A 13,405-nucleotide genomic window follows, 5' to 3' on the forward strand; every position below is an offset into this window, starting at 1 on the left:
ACATGATAATCTCTTATTGTATAATCGAAAATTAAATACAATTTTATACAAAAATACCTGTATCTCTAATGTATCTGAAGGATACAAGGATACAAACTATATCTATGTCAAAACTTCATCATATTTCGAACAGCAGTTCTTGCGTATACGACGCGTATGCGTAATAATGACACATCAGAATCTATATACCTATTTGCAAACTTTCGCGTCATGTTTTAGATTGGTAAAATAAAATCGTTTTTAAAACATTAACAAAATGTGTTAAGCTTTTTAATATCACATCAACAGCCTATAAGTGTCCACTGCTGACCAAAGGCCTCTTCTCGCACGGAGAAGGTTTGAGCATTAATCACCACGCTTGATCAATGAAAGTTGGCGATTCTCTAACAACCCTTAAATTCCTAACCCCCAAAAGGCAACGCACTTGTAACGCCTCTGGTGTTTCGAGTGTCCATAGGCGGCGGCGATTGCTTACCATCAAGTGATCCGTCAGCTCGTTTACCGGCTTATACCAAAAAAAATCTCACGATAGTTACCTATTATTTACAAAGATAGTTTAGCCATCACTGTTATCAAAAATCTAATCCTTCACTCCCCAAAATGTCGGCAACGAACGTGTAACTCCTCTAGTGTTTCGAGTGTCCATGTGCGGCGGCGATTGCTTACCATCAGGTGATCCGTCTGCTCGTTTGTTCGGCAGCAATCGCTTTGCTATAATAATACTGTTATGTTGAGAATAATCGTTTAATTATTGTATTAGTCACACATATGTTGGCATGCCATAGTACTTATATAATACATAATATAATAGATACATAGGCCGTTGAAATAAAACATCACACACACATCAACAGCCCCCGGAGCTGCGGACTACCTAGCGGGTTTACCGGGGCTCCGGCTCGAAAAGCAGGAGTAGGAACGGGGTAGTTTTTAGTCAGTAAGAGTCGGACCTCTCTCGCCCGCCAGAACTGTGCTCTAAGCTATGTGCATATGCATAATTTTCCGCCAAAAAACGAACACTTGATATTGCTTCACACAACATTTTCACACGGGGTATCAGTAGCCCTTACGCCGGCACTAAGTGAGCCAGTGCTGACCAAAGGCCTCTTCTCACACGGAGAAGGTTTGAGCATTAATCACCACGCTTGCTCAATGCGGGTTGGCGATTTCAAATTTTTAATTAGAAATTATAAACCCAGGTTTCCTCACGATGTTTTCCTTCAACCAAGGTCTACTCTCGCCAGGGCGAGACGAGAGGAGTGTCAGACTCTTACTGACTAAATACGTCCGTTCCTACTCCTGCTTTTCGAGCCGGAGCCCCGGTAAACCCGCTACCTAGTCCGCAGCTCCGGATTAGGTATCAACGCGATGGTGATGTATGTAACCCTATCGTTATAAGGCTAAATCCTTCAGCAAAGTTGAAGCATCTCTAGTGTTGTGGGTGTCCACTGGTTACGTCGATTAAGCCTTCCATCTCCATGCTTGGCAGTCATGTTGGAGATAGCCAGATAGTCAGATTTATCAGAGTGTTTCCACCAGCTTTGTCAAATATGTAATTGACAATGCATACAAACGGGCACGTGTCGACGTTTGGCCGCTATCTCGCCTGATGGTAAGTGATGATACGGCCTACGATGGAGCACGTCTGCCCATAAGCAACCTATTCACTCGGGCTTTGAAGAATTTATTCGGGTATACCACACCCGCGGGAAGGGTAGCGTTGGTGACTTATATAGTCTACTTTACCGTCACTACACAGCACATGTGAGTTATAAAGACAGTTCAAGGTTCGATTCTAAAGTTAAAACTATGTGAACTGTATACGAGTAAAAGTTTCAATGATATCTGTCTCATTGTTCATGAGATTTGAAAGGACACACGGACAGGCAGCGCTTGTTATTGCGCAACTCGAGTTAAACTTAAAAGACTAGGTGTATGAGAAATTCTGTGTTTTTTAAAAGCTTTATTTTGGCTGTGTGAACTATTTTTTGAATGGTTTTATTTTGGTCTTGGGAGGGTAAAGAATTATTTGATGTTTACGTCAATTTACAGTTATGTAGTATTTTCGTGAAGAAGTCATGCTTTGACACGAATGGGCCGGCTCGACCGGAGTAATACCACGGCCGAGCAGAAAACTGACGTGTGTTTCGTTGTGTGAGTGAGGTTACCGGAGCCCCAATTACCTCCAATCTTCCCAATCCCCGATTCCCCAACAACCCTTAAATTCCTAACCTCCAAAAGGCCGGCAATGCACTTGAAACACCAAAGGTGTTATGGTCCATGGGCGGCGGCGATTGCTTACCATCAGGTGATCCGTCTGCTCGTTTACCGGCTTATACAATAAAAAAGTCGACGTGCAATATTTATCGGCGCGCACTGTATGCCCATATGACGCTGTGTCTACAACCTACAGCTAGTTACGTATGGGATACAGGTTGATGATCCTGGCTGGTTCTATTTATAGCTCAGTAGCCACTGAGCTGAGGCGACAACCTCTACCAACAAGAATTCAACATAAACATATAATATTATGGGTTTTTTTTATGCTTGTAGAAATATTTTGCTAGACTAGCTTTAGTTTGTGGCAAGTTAATTATAATTTTATTATAACTTTCGTGAGATATACTAAATTAATTATTATGTTATCGGCTTACTCACATTACTGTTTGACGAGGAACTCGACTAGTTTCAAACCATGTTAGAGGCTCATATTCATGAGCAGCATTCCACGACACACGGCTCATACTACCTATCAGTGGCATTTATTTTTTTTTTTTGAGGAAGGAATATCATCCTGTGACTTCTCAGCCTTGGGCGAGGCGAGAGGGAGTGTCAGACTCTTACTGACTAAAAACCACCTCGTTCCTACTCCTGCTTTTTGAGCCGGAGCCCTGGTAAACCCGCTAGGTAGTCCGCAGCTCCGGATAAATATGATAACCTTACATATATGTTGTGTGTGCCTTGAGCTATAGTTTTTAAATAATAAATATACTATGTTAATATAATATGTTGACAGCTCACGTGTTTTTAATTTAATAACATTAAAAAAAACACTTGTTTTTACACGTTTTTTATCCAATTATATATTAAAAACGTGAGCTGTGGTATATTATGTATGGAGGTAGGTAACTATGTGAGTTTTTTAACTAGTTAGACAAGTTTTTTTTGATAAATGGTAGATATAGGCCTATAGATGTATACCGTGATGAATTATTAAACCAGTATACATTTTATTATACAGTCTGTTCGTGATAAACTCAAAAATTGCTAAACGATTTTTCATACATATTAGTTAGTTATTTTTACTGCTAGGGAGTGGAACTCCTCCGAAAGTCTGTGTTTCCTGATGGGTATAACCTGGGTGTCTTCAAAGCCCAAATGAATAGGTTGCTTATGGGCAGACGTGCTCCATCGTAGGCCGTATCATCACTTACCATCAGGCGAGATAGCGGCCAAACGTCGACCCATTAAATGTAAAAAAGTCACATTGGCATTTGTCGTCGGTCCAAAAATATAGTTTAGCTGAGTCCATTTCCACCAGTGCTAAGCTATGTGTACCAATAAATATTTATGTTGGAAGCCAAACGCATCCACAGCCTTAACCAGGTGCAAAATACCCACGACAAGAATAGCGATAACAAAAACAAAATGTATTCTACTCAACCATTAACACATTAATCGATGCTTCAAATCCCCCCTCCTTCCATTTCATGACGAAACGGTTACCGGCAGTGGTTACATCACTGTATATATGTAGTATATGTAACATACATAGGCGATAGTAAGTGTCATGTAATATTTCGTTTAAGCAAATGTCCTCCTTTAGCTGGCTTTACCAATGTGTGTGTTATTTTAATGGCTGCCAATACTTGATGTTGTGGTCAAGTGGTATTAAGCGTGCCTTTCCACCAGAGATGTGCTATGTAGCTATGCTACGAAGATTTAATAGCTGGGTTGATGATCCGGAGCTGCGGACTACCTAGCGGGTTTACCGGGGCTCCGGTTTGAAAAGCAGGAGTAGGAACGGGGTGGGTTTTAGTCAGTAAGAGTCTGATACTCCCTCTCGCCTCGTCTGAGGCGAGATAAGTCAATTGATGATTTTTCCCACTTAAAAAAGATATGAAACTATGTGATCGTTTCCACTGATACTAAACTACGTAGCTAGGAAGATGCGTAGCTAGAGTATGCAATGTATCGATAGTAGGGAAGCTATCCATAGCACACATCTTTTCATATAAAAATCATAGCTTAACTGAGTCTATTTACATCGGTGTGAGCTAAGTTATGTGTACCAATGAATATGATTGGTGGAAGCCAAACGCATCCACAGCAACGTAGCATAGCACATCTCTGGTGGAAAAGCACTTTTATAATCACCACAACTAATACTAGGATCTAGGCAATTAAATAGATTATAATCATTTTTATTCTTGACAGTCAAAGTTCAAAAATAATTCATGCGAGTCAAAGTTATAATGATACCATACTTACATAAAGTATATACGTATAAAATACCTATTTTTCTACCCGGCCACAGCATCTATTAAGGTATTTATAGACACGCAAAGAATTTCAAGGAAAAACGTATAGTTTTTTGCAATCAGATCCTATTATGAACATGCTTGTTAGTTTGTCTGGAGTTTTGTCAAAGGTACGATAATTGGCTTGGTTCTTTTTATTAAATTGGGACTTTAAAAAGATTTGCTCAAATATGTATTCATATTTTATTATAACTTTCGTGAGACATACTAAATTAATTGTTATGTTATCGGCTTACTCACGTAACTGTTTGACGAGGAACTCGACTCGACTCGACTCAAGTCACGTGAAGTTATTGAAATAGTAGTAGCAGCGCGACAATCGCCGCGTCGTGTGTCGCGGAATGCTGCTCATGAATACGAGCCTCTAGCATGGCTTGAAACTAGTCGAGTTCTTCGTCAAACAGTTACGTGAGTAAGCCGATAACATAACAATTAATGTATTCATATTTGTTGTCACTCTCACTCTTCCTGCAATTGTCATCGATTAAGGGAGACTAGACAGGAGCTGGCTTTAAGTGTAGGAGAGCCATGCTTCGGCACGAATGGGCCGGCTCGACCGGCGTGATACCACGGCCGAGCAGAAAACCGACGTGAAACAACGCTTGCGTTGTGTGAGTGAGGTTTTCGGAGGCCCAATTACCCCTTTTCCCAATCTTCTCAATCCCCTTTTTCCCAAAAAGCTTTACATTCCTAACCCCCAAAAGGCCGGCAACGCACTTGTAACGCCAGGTGTTTCAAGTGTCCATGGGCGGCAGCGATTGCTTACCATCAGGTGATACGTCTGCTCGTTTACCGGCTTCACTACATAGTATAAAACAAAGTCGCTTTCTCTGTCCCTATGTCCTTTGTATGCTTAAATCTTTAAAACTACTTTTTTTAATAGATAGTGATTGAAGAGGAAGGTTTATATGTATAATACATGTATAATATATCACCATTTTCTTTTTTTTTGTGGGAGGAAAATCATCCAATGACTTCTCCCGCCTTGGGCGAGGCGAGAGGGCGTGTCAGACTCTTACTGACTAAAAACCACCCCGTTCCTACTCCTGCTTTTCGAGCCGGAGCTCCGGTAAACCCGCTAGGTAGTCCGCAGCTCCGGATCAGAATATATCACCATTGCACCCATGAATATGTATGGGGGATCCTCCCACCCTATAAAAATACCCATAAGCCATCAGTTTGTGAAGAAAACGCGTGTAAAATGGAAATGCGACCAGTTCTGCTCTGATTCTCTCTGTAATGGCCACGTTGCGTGCTGCCCATCTCTCAAGATTTCAATTATGAATTCTGCTATACAATAATGTGTGATGCGATGATGGTAGACATGGGTCTTTTTGGAAACTCATTAAAATAGAAAACATGGTAAATATCCCGTTTCGAGTTCTAATAGGGTATTATCCTACTAGTCAAATTCAATACTTTTATCGAAATGTCAAAAACGTTACTTTTCTATGAATTTTGTATGACATTGCAAATTATGACGTCATAATTTTTTTTGCGTCAAATAGCATACTTATTACGCAAAAAATAGCAAGAAAAATTTAATAAATAAGTAAATCGTCAAATGAATGAATGAAAATACGATTATTTTGGGATATTTTATTATATTGAAATATCAAAATAATTTATTTTTGACCTAGGAAACTATCCAATACTAATGGGTATTTTTGTTGTTTTCCAAAAGTTTTATCACGAAGGGTTTTCGTGTTTGTCAAAATAATTCATTTCAGTTAGACCAGGAAGGCACTTTTGAACGTCAAATGAAATATTAAAATAGTCTTTCAGTTAGTACTTTAGTGAAGTTATTTTGCGTTAAGTAGGTGGCGCTGGTAATGCGTAAAGACGTTTGGGGGATATTATCGATGTTTTTGCAAACATGTTTTATTAGTTTTTTGACAATTAATGTAAGTGTCAGCGTCATTTTGTATTTTTTTTTTCGGAGCATCAGCATAAATGCGAATGTTTGTGTGTATGTTTGTTACTCAACCACGTCAAAATGGCTGAAGGGATCGGTATGAAATTTGGAACAGGGGTAGATTATAGTCTTTAATAACACATCTAAGGCTATTTATCTCACGTGAACTTTAAATTGTTTGCTACTAGACATATATACATAATTATCTCCCGAACAACTGTACTAAATGGTATTATTCTTTTTTTCTGAATCCATTATTGTCAAGACAAGATATATTTAAAAGATATATTTAACAATAGAATCAAGAAAGATACATTTGTAGTGGAATCTTTCAACAAAATTTTGAAGCAGATACCCTCAATCGATTGCTGAAATTTTGTATAAGTACATGTTTCGTGTCAAAATCAAAGTCCATTCAATTATTCCAATCATTGTCGTAAGATTAGGTATACCTCAGTGGGTATCTCGTATTTATTTACTTAGTAACTCGGATAGCAACGTAGCATCATTTGCGAATTTGAACCAGCTACTAGCAGATGAAGCAACTTTTACCGATCACAATCTTTTTGTGCGTAACTCAAGTATTTCGTTTGAAATAGACACAAGGTCAGTGAAAACTCGTTCTTTGAAGCCCATGGCGAATTATAACGTAACAGATAGGATATTATCGCCTCTCGTGACTCTCAACATTGTAATTTTATAATTTAATCCAAATGTCGAGGTTGTTTTTACCCGACTGCGCCAGAAGGAGGGTTATGTTTTTCGAGAGTATGTATGTATGTATGTATAATTGTTTGGCACGCTCTGCAGCCTAAACGGCTTGATGGATTTTGGCTTGAGAGGTGTCGTTTGATTCGTATTTACTGTGAGAGTGACTAAAAAATAATAAAACTAAAAGAAAATGAATTCTAAATATGAAGACTTAGTGAAGGCACATACTGCTGGCTTTCTACAATGGGTCCCGACTGCTTCAATTTTACGATGACTTTCATGTTTTAGGGTTTTTTCATATTACAAAGAAACGCAGTCGGGTTTTTTAAATTACCTTTTTTTCAGTTTCATGTTACAAAGAAACACCGTCGGGATTTTTAGTTTTTTAAATTACCTTTTGTAAAATATAGTTCTGTGTGAGATAGCGTACGGCATGTGTCTTTGAATTTTGACAGTTTTTGTGTGGTATAAGCGAGTAAACCTCCTATATTTTTTATGGTATAAGCGAGTAAACCTCCTTTATTTTTATAGTATAAGCCGGTAAACAAGCAGACGGATCACCTGATGGTACATAATCGGCAATACCATCTGAGATACGATTGATTATCATAAAAATATGGTACCGACAGAGGGAATGTCCGATGGCCAAGGGACGACCATTTTTGTGATAAAATTTCAACACTTTTGTATATGGAGGAGGAAAATTGTTTGAGGATAATTATATTAAGGTGTCCTAACTGATTTTGGTTACCTACTAGATCGTGAAGCAATGCAAACCCCGGCTTCATGTTACAAACCTATGTGAAACTCTTTGCTCCTGGGCGTCTTCAAATCCCGAGTGAATAGGTTGCTTATGTAGGCTTGCAGAGCCATCAGATCACCACAAATGGGACCCAGTAGGGCTGACGCCTGTAGGCCTACTCCGGTTCTCGAATGCGAAGTTTCGTTTAATCTTCGACCGTAGGTTTTATTGATTTACTAATAGAGTTACTTGAAATAAATTTAATATCAAAACATATTTATTTATCTTCGTTTCAATTGTTCATTTTTGTTGACGAAAGTTTGCAATAAATAGAATAGTAGTATGCAATCTGCGAAGTTTTTTTTTTCGGAGCTACGGACTACGTAGCGGGTTTACCGGGGCTCAGACTCGAAAAGCAGGTGTAGGAACGGGGGTGTTTTAGTCAGTAAGAGTCTGCAGCCCCTCTCGCCCCTTAAAAAAGGCGTGCTCCATCATAGTACGACAGGCGAGATAGTGGCTAAACGCCTACCGATTATATAAAATAACGTTTCGCGAATATTATGCGTTCCACATAACAGAACCGAGTCAATTGCCTAACATCCGTCACTAATCAAGCCTCCATGCTAATAGCGAAGTATTGCGAAAACGGAAAACTTAATAATACTTTGCCCTACCGCCCTTGACCGCCTCGTGATCAGTAGTTGTATGGTACTCGCGTCTAATGATGCAATCATGAAGATAATTTAAAAGAGAAGAGTTTTAATGTTGATGGTAAAGCAAAGATGGGCTTATAATTTCTAATTATAAGTTTGAAATCACCAACCCGTATTGAGCAAGCGTGGTGATTAATGCTCAAACCTTCTCCGTGAGAAGAGTCCCTTGGTCAGTAGTGGTTACATATAGGCTGTTGATGTCTACAAAGTCATTGGAGGAGGCCTTTGTTCAGTAATGGATGTCTTCCATGTGCCACATACATTTATGTGTGGGAGAGCCATGCTTCGGTACGAATGGATCGGCTCGACCGAAGTGATACAACGGCCTCACAGAAAACCGACGTGAATTGCGTTGTGTTTCGATGTGTGAGTGAGGTTACCGGACGCCCAATTAGCCCCCTTGGTAATCCCCGATTCCCCAACAAAAAAACCCTTAAATTCCTAACCTCCAAAATGCCAGAAACGCACTTGTAACGCCTCTGGTGTTTTGTCCATTGGCGTCGACAATTGCTTACCTTACCATCAGGTGATTCGTCAGCTCGTTTACCGGCTTATACCATAAAAAAGTATGATCAAAAGCATGTCTCAACTATAAAACTATGCCTCAAAACTCCGATTCTCCTTGACTATGTTGTAACACATATAATAAGGTTCGCGATGGCCGCCAGAGGTCGTGGTTGCGTGATCTCACCTCGGGTGGGACGTGAGGAGCGTGTCAAGTGAGGCACGGAGGGAAAATACGAGGCGGTGTGAGGCTCGGAGGGAAAATACGAGCCGGTATGATATGCTGAGCGTGTAGCGTAGGGTAATGTGCTAGGAAGGTGATGGGAGGTTCCGTTGGATAGGTTTGTGAATGGTTTTTGGAGGTATGTGGTCGGTTTTGAGTGGTGTGTTGTGATTGGGTAGTAAGTTTTGGCCAAAATATAAATAGTCTTTAACCTCTTGTTTGTCGGTATATGAAATACAATAAAAAACTCATTGTGTCTCGCGTAGATCTTCGTTCCGGCCACCACGAGTTAAATCGTCGGAAGGAAAGACATAGAAACATTAATATTATATAACAAGTCTTTGCCCGTGGCTTCGCTCACGTTCCCGTGCGATAAAAAGTAGCATATTATGTGTTTTTAAGAAGACCGTAATTTATGTCTGTTCCAAATGTCATACCGATTCTTTTTAGCCTTTCGACGTGATTGAGTGGGTTACCAGGATTAACCTAAACATAAATCCTTAGAATACCTATAATAGGTATTGACGGAGAATCTCAACACCGCGATTCAGAAAACGGTCTCAAATAAAAAAAACGCCATCTATTGACGAAAATTCGAACAATATTGTCTCTGAACCACAGATTTCTTACATTTATTAATTAATTGCTATGATGCGGTTAGACAAATGTTTTTACAAAGAAAATGAGAAGTTATAACCACAACGATGCAGCAACAATGTGTCATCTGTTTGTCTGTCCGTTTAGCATATTAAATGAATAATTAACAAGCAATGATTCATTACGAAACTACACGGAATTATTTATTTCATTATTGTTTTATTCTTCCGTGTGAATTAACTTTGCATTCTTGAATATTGACTAATTTATTACCTTTGTCCCTTTTTTTAGGGGGATCATCCATCAATGACTTCTCCCGCCCTGGGCGAGTCGAGAGGGAGTGTCAGATTCTTACTGACTAAAAACCACCCCGTACCCACTCCTGTTCGTCGAACCGGAGCCCTGGTAACCTGTAAGGTAGTCTGCAGCTCCGGTACCTTTGTCCCTAGTTACTTCTCTCTAGGACAGATCTCTTTTTAAGGCCGACAACGCACTCGTACCTCTAGTGTTGCTGATGTCCATGGTCACCCATTGCTTACCATCAGGTGCGACTCCATAAAGGTTTAAGTGTGGAAAAGCCATGCTTCGTCACGAATAAGCCGGCTCGACCGGAGTGATACGCGTTGTTTCTGTGACCGGTCTCACAGAAACAACGCTTGCGTTGTGTTTCGTTGTGTGAGTGAGGTTACCGGAGGCCCGATTACCTTCCTAATCTTCCCAATCCCCGATTCCCCAACAACTCTTAAATTCCTAACCCCAAAAGGCCGGCAATGCACTTGTAATGCCTCTGGTGTTTCGGGTGTCCATGGGCGACGATGATTGCTTACCATCAGGTGATCTGTCTGCTCGTTTAACGGCTTATAACATAAAAAAATCTCGTGACTAAAATTATCTTAGCATTCTTTAATGTGCCTAATAAGGTACGCGCCTAAAACAGAATACAATAATACTGTAAATTCCATACCTATCGAAATAGTACAATACTTTGTCTGTTTTGGTAATCGATCCAAAATATTTTTTCCTCTTAAATTGTGTTAGTAACTCCTAAAGTATTCGACTATGGAATTCTGGCTGATTGCTGTTGAAGATGGTGATTCATTCTTTAATATAAAATGTGTGTTGATCTTCAAAAACTGTTCTTTTTTTTTAACATTGTCCTTTTTTTGAGGGGGAAAGTCATCCAATGGCTTCTCCGCCTTCGGCGAGGCGAGAGGGCGTGACAGACTCTTACTGACTAAAAACCACCCCGTTCCTACTCCTGCTTTTCGAGCCAGAGCCCTGGTAAACTCGCTAGGTAGTCCGCAGCTCCGGATCAGACATCAGCCCTACTGGGCCCCATCTGTGGTTAACATTTTTTTTATGGAATGGGCAGACGAGCAGACTTATCATGATGGACAGGGACACTCGAAACACCAGAGGCGTTACAAGTGCGTTGCCGGCCTTTTGGGGGTTAGGAATTTAAGGGTTGTTGGGGAATCGGAGATTGGGAAGATTGGGAAGATTGGGAAGGGGGGAATTGGGCCTCCGGTAACCTCACTCACACAACGAAACACAACGCAAGCGTTGTTTCACGTCGGTTTTCTGCTCGGCCGTGGTATCGCTCCGGTCGAGCCGGCCCATTCGTGCCGAAGCATGGCTCTCCCACACTTCTCCTGTCTTCATACTGTCCTGGTCAGTTCACCCGTTGCTATGGTTACGGAATATTGACAAGAAAGCGATGAGTCTGACCATTGTGTCGTCGTTAACAAACGGAGAAAGCGAATTTTTATACTGTGGTACAAGTCATAAGCGATTGAATAAAAATACTACTACCTTTTTTTTGAGGGGAGAAAATCATCCAATTACTTCTCCCGTCTTGGGCGAGGCGAGAGGGAGTACCAGACTCTTACTGACTAAAAACCACCCCGTTCCTACTTCTGCCTTTTGAGCCGGAGCCCCGGTAAACCCGCTAGGTAGTCCGCAGCTCTGGAAACCTGTGTTGGCTTTTTCTCATTACTTTTCATGCTTTGGCTTTGTTGGGTCGGCTTGACAGGAGTGATACCACGGCATCATAGTACACAAGGTGAGGGTGCTTTACCTCCAGAGATGTGCTAGCATAGATATAATAGCTAAGACTGTTTCCATGAATACTAAGCTATCTAGCTGTGCGAGGAAGATGCGCAGCTCGAGTTTGCGATATATCGATAGTAGGAATTCATCCATAGCACGCACTTTTAGATATAAAAACATAGCTAAGTGGAGTCTGTTTCCACCAGTGCTAAGCTATGTGCACCAACGAATACGATTGTTGGAGGCCAAACGCATTCACAGTACACATAGTGTTGCGGGTGTCCATGGGCGGCGGCGATTGCTTACCATCAGGTGATCCGGCTGCTCGTTTGGCCCATCCCATAAAAATATTTTTAATCAAAATCAACTTTCCTAAGTTAAATTTTAGATTGACACAGAAAAGTCCGATCGCCTTAGAAATAGCGAAAGTTAACTAAAAATGTATAATTTAACGGGAAATACATAGTAAAATTTGCATTAATACGTTTGATATACATACCTACATGCATATTTATGTATATTTAGTTTATTAAAAGATGTCAAGCGTGACTCGTGAATTACTATGTACAGTATCATCTGACCTGTCGATTTTTGTCATTGGATTTTGGTCTTTATCATCGATAGAGTAAAGTTGAAAATCTAATAAAGAAAAGGGTAGCTTGACCTGCATGCGTCAGCAGCTTATAAACTAATATTCGATCTTAGAAATTAGGCAATAAGGTTGAAAATGGAAGGTATTTTTCACGGCATTAAATAATAATAACGCTTGCGTTGTGTTTCGTTGTGAGAGTGAGGTTTCCGGAGGCCCAATTACGCTTTTCCCTAATCTTCCCAATCCCCGATTCATTAAAAAACCTCAAATTCCTAACCCCCAAATGGTAACGCACTTATAAGTTCGCTCCTCTGGTGTCGCGTTGGGCATCGATTGCTTACCATCAGGTGATCCGTCTGCTCGTTTACCGGCTTAACTATACCATAACAAAGACGTAATCCCCAATTGTGAAATACCTATCCATCAAACGGCCGGCAACGCACTTGTAACGCCTCTGGTGTTTCGGGTGTCCATAGGCAGCGCTGATTACTTAGGTACCATTAGGTGATCCAAGTTTTTAAACTGACATGGTCACTAACACTAACATTTGAACTTGAGACGGGATATTTACCATGTTTATTTATGTCTATGAGTTTCCGATATTTCGGCACTGTTGCAAGCGCCATGATCACGGATGAACTGTAGTATGCATATACTACAGTTCCTCCGTGATCATGCTTGGGTGGATGTTTAAGAGCAGACAAATCGGCCTCACCTCTTTCTCGTTCGGTTTTTGCTGACACCGCTACCACTGTCACTTGTAACTCGATTCACTGACACACAAAAAACCTCATAGACATAAATAAACATGGTAAATA

At 40.5% G+C, this 13,405-nt stretch overlaps 1 protein-coding gene across 1 annotated transcript in view; it reads left to right on the forward strand.

The window, feature by feature from the left end:
- The window catches only part of LOC118280284 (scavenger receptor class B member 1), a 94,237-nt gene that overhangs the window by 705 nt on the left and 80,127 nt on the right, over positions 1-13,405 (forward strand). The gene's annotated exons all lie outside the window — the stretch shown is intronic.

This window comes from Spodoptera frugiperda, chromosome 21, assembly GCF_023101765.2.
Source record: "Spodoptera frugiperda isolate SF20-4 chromosome 21, AGI-APGP_CSIRO_Sfru_2.0, whole genome shotgun sequence".
NCBI lineage: Eukaryota > Metazoa > Arthropoda > Insecta > Lepidoptera > Noctuidae > Spodoptera > Spodoptera frugiperda.